Raw genomic sequence first — 8,044 nt, forward strand, 5'->3', positions numbered from 1 at the left:
AAGTCTCGCAGCTGGCTGCGTTCTTCATCGACCCGAGAACCGAGTGATCCACCGCTTAGAGTCGTGAAAAAGTGTTTGTTCAATTCCGTACAGTCAAAACCAAACGTTTCTGGCACTCGGCCAAACAGTGGCCAAGAAGGGCGCTTTTCAGCGCACGCTTGGACTCCAAAACTCTGCCGCGCCTTTTTCGGCTGCCGCAAATCGAGCAAACGGTGTGTTTCGGACGGCGTTTCGCTTTCGCTACTTGCGAGTGCTTTCGTGGTCCACCCCTCTATAAATACTCGGGAGGCGTCGAAGCCGGTTCTCCAAGCCGGACCCGTAGGTATCGTTGTGTGCTCGCTCTCATTGGCCCGCCTAACCAGAAAATGCCTGCGGTACACCCATTTGGATAAGAGTGCACGCAGATGCGGGCCTCGACGGCTACACATTTCCTCGGGCGGCCGCCTCCCGGCCTCCGTGGAGCGCGGGATGCACGGTCCCATCGACAAGCCTCTCCCGTTTTTACCGTGGCGTCGCGGTTCACCACGGCAGGCGGGTCGGTCTCCTCCGCATAAAAAGGGGGACCCCCGCTTTTTGTTCCACGAAATCGCACAAGCTTTTTTCGCATCCACGGTTTGCCACCGCACACCAAAATGCCGATCCGGCTGCCTACTTTAGCCAACAGGTGGAGCCAGGCGCGCCGTACTTGCGCGGCACTTCCCACGTCCACCGAAGTCGGTGCCAAGGACCACTTTCGGCGCCGGAGCCGCGTACGAGCCTACTCGAGGCGGAAGAACGAAGCCAGCAAGGGCCTGGCCGCAAGTGCGTTCAATTGTCGGGACGTCCAAGTCCCTCGTTCTTCCGTGCTTCCTCTTTCGGCAAGTCGTTGCGGCACCTTCCCAAAGCGCGCAGACCCGCTAATCGCGACGAGCGCGACGTGGCCGTGCCGCCTTTCCCTCGGCAGCAAGCAAAACGCCTGGCAACGTCGACGCTCCCCTAACCGCGATCTCGCACCGTGTTTCGTGTGGCGAATTCAAAAGCCGGCCGGCGCTGCTGCAACCATTACGGTCGGTACGCATACGCCGCGGAGGGCGGGACGGTCATCGGAGCGTGCGGTTCCTCCATCGAGTACTGCGCACCTCGGCCGTCGCATCGCCGTGCCATGACCGGCCGCGCGTCAACGCGAACCGGTGCCAGCGAGATCCCTCGCCTGCAAGAACCGACCGGCAGCCTCCGTCACCCGAGGACGCGGAGGCGCTTGCCGCGGACGGCGGGACGGTATGCACTGGTGCACAGCGGACCCGTCACATCGCCAGTTCCTTGACCGACCGCCGACGCTTGTGCCGTTCCTCTCGTACTTGGCAGTCGCCGCGCGATTGTCGGGTCTCGTTCTTGCACGCTCGAACGGTCGGGAGGGCACTCGGCTGGCGTTTCGGGAACGCGCAGCCTCGCCTTCTACCGACGTAACCACGACTCGCCGTTCGCGCTCCGCCGCTCCTGTTTACAGTACTAGGCGGTCCCGCAGCGGTCGGGTCGCGCATTTCGAGCGCTTCGAGCCACGGTGCAGTGGCGGGTCGAAAGCCGACCTATGAGTGCGTTGCGCCGTTTGTACCCGCGTCCGCCACCTGGCCGACCGTCCAAGGTCGCGGTGTTGGCGTCCGCTGGGCGCAACAATTTGTCACGGGGTGCCGCTCCACATTCAGGCAGCCCCGTGGGGAAAAGCCGACCCCGCGTCCAAACGGGGTCAGCGGCAGAAAGTGTCGGGCGCAGACGCAGCTGAGGCGCTCACCCTTCACAATCCGTTAATGATCCTTCCGCAGGTTCACCTACGGAAACCTTGTTACGACTTTTACTTCCTCTAAATGATCAAGTTTGGTCATCTTTCCAACAGACCGGCGCAACCGAAAGGCCGCGCCGGACATCGGTCCGAAGACCTCACTAAATCATTCAATCGGTAGTAGCGACGGGCGGTGTGTACAAAGGGCAGGGACGTAATCAACGCGAGCTTATGACTCGCGCTTACTGGGAATTCCTCGTTCAAGGGGAACAATTGCAAGCCCCTATCCCAATCACGAAAGAAGTTCCACGGGTTACCCAGTCTTTTCAGACAGGGATAAAGACACGCTGCTTCCTTCAGTGTAGCGCGCGTGCGGCCCCGGACATCTAAGGGCATCACAGACCTGTTATTGCTCTGTTTCGTGCGGCTAGGAGCCGCTTGTCCCTCTAAGAAGGTTGTAAGGTGCTGGGAACCCCGCACCTATTTAATAGGCTAGAGTCTCGTTCGTTATCGGAATTAACCAGACAAATCGCTCCACCAACTAAGAACGGCCATGCACCACCATCCACCGAATCAAGAAAGAGCTCTCAATCTGTCAATCCTCCCAGTGTCCGGGCCGGGTAAGTTTTCCCGTGTTGAGTCAAATTAAGCCGCAGGCTCCACTCCTGGTGGTGCCCTTCCGTCAATTCCTTTAAGTTTCAGCTTTGCAACCATACTTCCCCCGGAACCCAAATACTTTGGTTTCCCGGAAGCTGCCCGCCGAGTCATTTGAGTAACTCAGGCGGATCGCTGGTTGGCATCGTTTATGGTCAGAACTAGGGCGGTATCTGATCGCCTTCGAACCTCTGACTTTCGTTCTTGATCAATGAAAACATTCTTGGCAAATGCTTTCGCAGTAGTTCGTCTTGCGACGGTCCAAGAATTTCACCTCTAGCGCCGCAATACGAATGCCCCCGTCCGTCCCTCTTAATCATTACCTCGTATTCCAAAAACCAACAGAACAGAAACGAGGTCTTGTTCTATTATTCCATGCAAGTTTATTCAGGCGACTCGCCTGCGTTGAGCACTCTAATTTTTTCAAAGTAAAAGCACCGGCCATCTCGAGGCACACAATGAAGTGCACCAAGAAAGAACCGGCATGATGTTCAGTCCGAGCCGTCGCATCGGGTAGATGCACTACTCGTCTGGAACTGAGATACAACTACGAGCTTTTTAACCGCAGCAGCTTTAGTATACGCTATTGGAGCTGGAATTACCGCGGCTGCTGGCACCAGACTTGCCCTCCAATTGATCCTCGTTAAAGGATTTAGAGTGTACTCATTTCAATTACGGGGCCTCAAAAGAGTCCCGTATTGTTATTTTTCGTCACTACCTCCCCGTGCCGGGAGTGGGTAATTTGCGCGCCTGCTGCCTTCCTTGGATGTGGTAGCCGTTTCTCAGGCTCCCTCTCCGGAATCGAACCCTGATTCTCCGTTACCCGTAACAACCATGGTAAGCAAGTAACCTACCATCGAAAGTTGATAAGGCAGACACTTGAAAGAAACGTCGCCGGCTCGTGGCCATGCGATCAGCACAAAGTTATCCAGAGTCACCACACAATACGGGCCGAAACCCGATCGATCTTGGTCTAATAAAAGCACCCGTTACCCAAAGGGCTCCAGGCTCACTGCATGTATTAGCTCTAGAATTGCCACAGTTATCCAAGTAGGAAGAAACGATCTAAGGAACCATAACTGATTTAATGAGCCATTCGCGGTTTCGCCTTATTTCGGCATGTACTTAGACATGCATGGCTTAATCTTTGAGACAAGCATATGATTACTGGCAGGATCAACCAGGTAATCGTTCGACTGCGCGTCCGTCCTCGCCTTCGGCGGGCCGGACGCAGTCTGTGTGCGGCGGAGGCCACCTTCAGGCGCCCCAACACGCTTATTTTGCACTCCGAGATGACGGCGTTCGAGCTCGCTACGGCACAACCTTCCCGAAAGACGAGTGGGAGCCGTGCGGCAAGAAGCACGTTCATGCTCGCTCTTTTTCGTTGCATCGACTCGGTCGCGCCGTGCGGGTTGCCCAAGCCCGCTGCACTGTCGGTGGACCGGCCGGAACTAGCAACGGAGCCGAGACTGCAAAGCCGCCAGACGACGGGTCACGCCCGCGTCTTCGGCGCTTTCGCATCTGAATCGCCCGAGGACGACACGGAACACACCTCGATATCGTGGTAAAACGGCACCGTCCGACAACCAGCCCCTAACGCATCAAGCGGATGAGGCTGCAGACGACTGCCGTGGATTCCCCTGGAGCAGACCCGAGGACACGCTTGACGAGGCCGAAGCCCGCCGCATATCAGACACCCGGTCGCTTTCGCGTACGCCGCTCACGAGAACCCCCACATAATAGCAGCGATAAGTACCCAGACCTCCTTGGGCACTAATACGAGCGTACTCGAGAAAATTTCACCGCGGGTGTGCCCCGAAACGTGTGGCACGTTGAGCGTGCCACAAGTCTACGTCGCTCTCAAACCCGCCGAGGTCGTAGAATTTGCGACCCTACTCACGAAATTCCCACCGAGGATACGGCCGCAAACGTACCGCACCTTGGGTAGGCCACGAGTTTGTGCAACACTACGCTGACGGCACAGCACCGAGGTCGTGCGCGCACGCACGGGAAAATTCCGCCGCGGTTTCTGCCGAAAACGTGAGGCACCACGACTCTCCGCAAGTTCGCGTCGACTGCGAAAGACCGAAGTCGTGAACGACGTGTCCGCTACTCGCCGCCGACACGCTGGACACCAAACGTACAACGACTCGACGGCGTCGTAGAGGCCCACGACGCGGTTTTCCTTAACGACGTCTCGGCGTGGCACCGACAGGTTAGAACGGCCGACCAACGTTCCCTGTCCGCCGTTCGGCTCAGTCGAAGGGCTCGGCGACTTCGGCAACGCTGCGAAGCCGCACGGTGACGCACGCCATGTCCCCATTTTTTTTTTTTCTTTCTGCGTCTGCCGGGGTGCCCCTATAATAGCAGCGATAAGCACCCAGACCGCCGTGGGTCGCTCGCCCCGGCTGACGTGGTTTTTCGTACTCCTGCGGCGGTCGCCGTCAAGCACGTCCAAATACGCTACTTTCGTGGGCGCATTCACGCTCTTTCGCTTCGCCGGAGTGCCAGCACTCACTCTGCCAAAAACGGCGAACATCCGAGCGGCGGTTCCCACTTTTGCGTCGGCGTCGCAAACCCCGCCCCGGCAGACGAGGTTTGCCGTACTCGTGCGACGGTGGCCGGCGGGCACGTCGAAAGACGCCGATATCGTGCGCGAATTGGCGCACCTTGGCTTCACCGGAGTGCCGCCACTGACTCCTCCAAAAACGGCGAAGATCCGAGCGGCGCTTCCCACTTTCGCATCGGCGTCCCGAACTCCGCCCCGGCTGACGCGGTTTACCGTACTCGTGCGACGGTCGCCGGCGAGCACGTGGAAAGACGCCGATATCGTGCCCGAATCGGCTCCGTTCGGCTTCGCCGGAGTGCCAGCACTGGCTCGGCGAAAGACGACGAACATCCGAGCGACGGTTCTCACTATTGCGTACGCGTCGCAAACCCCGCCCCGGCAGACGCACTTTGCCGTACTCGTGCGACGGTCGCCGGCGAGCACGTAGAAAGACGCCGATATCGTGCCGGAATCGGCCCCGTTTGGCTTCGCCGGAGTGCCAGCACTCACTCGGCCACAAACGGCGAACATCCGAGCGGCGGTTCCCACTTAGCCGTCGGCGTCCCGAACTCCGCCCCGGCAGACGCGGTTGCCGAGCTCGTGCGACTAGCGACCGCGAAGCCGTCTCGCGACGCCGCTTTCGTGCGCGGCTCCCACTGCGACCTGGGTCACCCGAGGTCGACGAGCAAGAAAGAATGTCGAAAAAAAATTTTTTTTTTTTTTGCGTCTGCCGGGGTGCCCCTATAATAGCAGCGATAAGCACCCAGACCGCCATGGGTCGCTCGCCCCGGCTGACGTGGTTTTTCGTTTTCCTGCGGTGGTCGTCGTCAAGCACGTCCAAACACGCCACTTTCGTGGGCGCATTCGCGCTCTTTCGCTTCGCCGGAGTGCCAGCACTCACTCTGCCAAAAACGGCGAACATCCTAGTGGCGGTTCCCACTTTTGCGTCGGCGTCGCCAACCCCGCCCCGGCATACGCGGTTTGCCGTACTCGTGCGGCGGTGGCCGGCGGGCACGTCGAAAGACACCGATATCGTGCGCGAGTCGATGCTTCTTGGTCTCGCAGGAGGGCCGCCACTCACTCCTGCAAAAACGGCGAAGATCCGAGCGGCGCTTCCCACTTTTTCGTCGGCATCGCAAACCTCGCCCCGGCAGACGCGCTTTGCCGTACTCGTGCGACGGTCGCCGGCGAGCACGTCGAAATACGCCGATATCGTGCCCGAATCGGCCCCGTTTCGCTTCGCCGGAGTGCCAGCACTCACTCGGCCAAAAACGGCGAACATCCGAGCAGCGGTACCCACTTAGCCGTCGGCATCCCGAACTCCGCGCCGGCTGACGCGGTTGCCGAGCTCGTGCGACTAGCGACCGCGAACGCGTCTCGCGACGCCGCTTTCGTGCGCGGCTCCCATTGCGACCTGGGTTACCCGAGCTCGACCAGCAAAAAAGAAGGTCGAAAAAAAATTTTTTTTTTCTGCGTCTGCCGGGGTGCCCCTATAATAGCAGCGATAAGCACCCAGACCGCCGTGGGTCGCTCGCCCCGGCTGACGTGGTTTTTCGTACTCCTGCAGCGGTCGCCGTCAAGCACGTCCAAATACGCCACTTTCGTGGGCGCTTTCGCGCTCTTTCGCGTCGCCGGTGTGCCAGCACTCACTCTGCCAAAAACGGCGAACATCCTAGTGGCGGTTCCCACTTTTGCGTCGGCGTCGCCAACCCCGCCCCGGCATACGCGGTTTGCCGTACTCGTGCGGCGGTGGCCGGCGGGCACGTCGAAAGACACCGATATCGTGCGCGAGTCGATGCTTCTTGGTCTCGCAGGAGGGCCGCCACTCACTCCTGCAAAAACGGCGAAGATCCGAGCGGCGCTTCCCACTTTTTCGTCGGCATCGCAAACCTCGCCCCGGCAGACGCGCTTTGCCGTACTCGTGCGACGGTCGCCGGCGAGCACGTCGAAATACGCCGATATCGTGCCCGAATCGGCCCCGTTTCGCTTCGCCGGAGTGCCAGCACTCACTCGGCCAAAAACGGCGAACATCCGAGCAGCGGTACCCACTTAGCCGTCGGCATCCCGAACTCCGCGCCGGCTGACGCGGTTGCCGAGCTCGTGCGACTAGCGACCGCGAACGCGTCTCGCGACGCCGCTTTCGTGCGCGGCTCCCATTGCGACCTGGGTTACCCGAGCTCGACCAGCAAAAAAGAAGGTCGAAAAAAAATTTTTTTTTTCTGCGTCTGCCGGGGTGCCCCTATAATAGCAGCGATAAGCACCCAGACCGCCGTGGGTCGCTCGCCCCGGCTGACGTGGTTTTTCGTACTCCTGCAGCGGTCGCCGTCAAGCACGTCCAAATACGCCACTTTCGTGGGCGCTTTCGCGCTCTTTCGCGTCGCCGGTGTGCCAGCACTCACTCTGCCAAAAACGGCCAACATCCGAGCGGCGGTTCCCACTTTTGCGTCGGCGTCGTAAACCCCGCCCCGGCAGACGCGGTTTGCCCTACTCGTGCGACGGTCGCCGGCGAGCGCGTCGAAAGACGCCGATATCGTGCGCTAATTGGCGCTCCTTGGCTTCTCCGGAGTGCCGCCACTCACTCCTCCAAAAACGGCGAAGATCCGAGCGGCGTTCTCCACTTTCGCATCGGCGTCCCGAACTCCGCCCGGGCTGACGCGGTTTACCGTACTCGTGCGACGGTCGCCGCCGGGCACGTCGAAAGACGCCGATATCGTGCCGTAATCGGCCCCGTTTGGCTTCGCCCGAGTGCCAGCACTCACTCGGCCAAAAACGGCGAACATCCGAGCAGCGTTTCCCACTTTCGCATCGGCGTCCCGAAGCCCGCCCCGGCAGACGCGGTTTGCCCTACTCGAGCGACGGTCGCCGGCGATCACGTCGAAAGGCGCCGAATTCGTGCACGAATCGATGCTTCTTGGTCTCGCAGGAGGGCCGCCACTCACTCCTGCAAAAACGGCGAAGATCCGAGTTGCGCTTCCCACTTTTTCGTCGGCGTCCCGAACTACGCCCCGGCTGACGCGGTTTACCGTACTCGTGCGACGGTCGCTGGCGGGCACTTCAAAATACGCCGATTTCGTGGGCGCATTCAC

General features: G+C 59.9%; 2 non-coding genes across 2 annotated transcripts in view; both read right to left on the bottom strand.

The window, feature by feature from the left end:
• The window catches only part of LOC142790667 (5.8S ribosomal RNA), a 153-nt gene extending 90 nt beyond the window's left edge, over positions 1–63 (bottom strand). The window contains exon 1 of the ribosomal RNA XR_012889681.1: positions 1–63. This exon is cut by the window's left edge and continues 90 nt beyond it. This is a non-coding gene — a ribosomal RNA (5.8S ribosomal RNA).
• A 1,719-nt stretch (positions 64–1,782) lies between these two features.
• LOC142790601 (small subunit ribosomal RNA) lies at positions 1,783–3,597 on the bottom strand. Its single transcript, XR_012889631.1, has one exon. It is a non-coding gene; the product is annotated as a small subunit ribosomal RNA (ribosomal RNA).
• Positions 3,598–8,044: the final 4,447 nt, after the last annotated feature.

Source organism: Rhipicephalus microplus, unplaced genomic scaffold, assembly GCF_043290135.1.
Source record: "Rhipicephalus microplus isolate Deutch F79 unplaced genomic scaffold, USDA_Rmic scaffold_117, whole genome shotgun sequence".
Taxonomy (NCBI): Eukaryota; Metazoa; Arthropoda; class Arachnida; order Ixodida; family Ixodidae; genus Rhipicephalus; species Rhipicephalus microplus.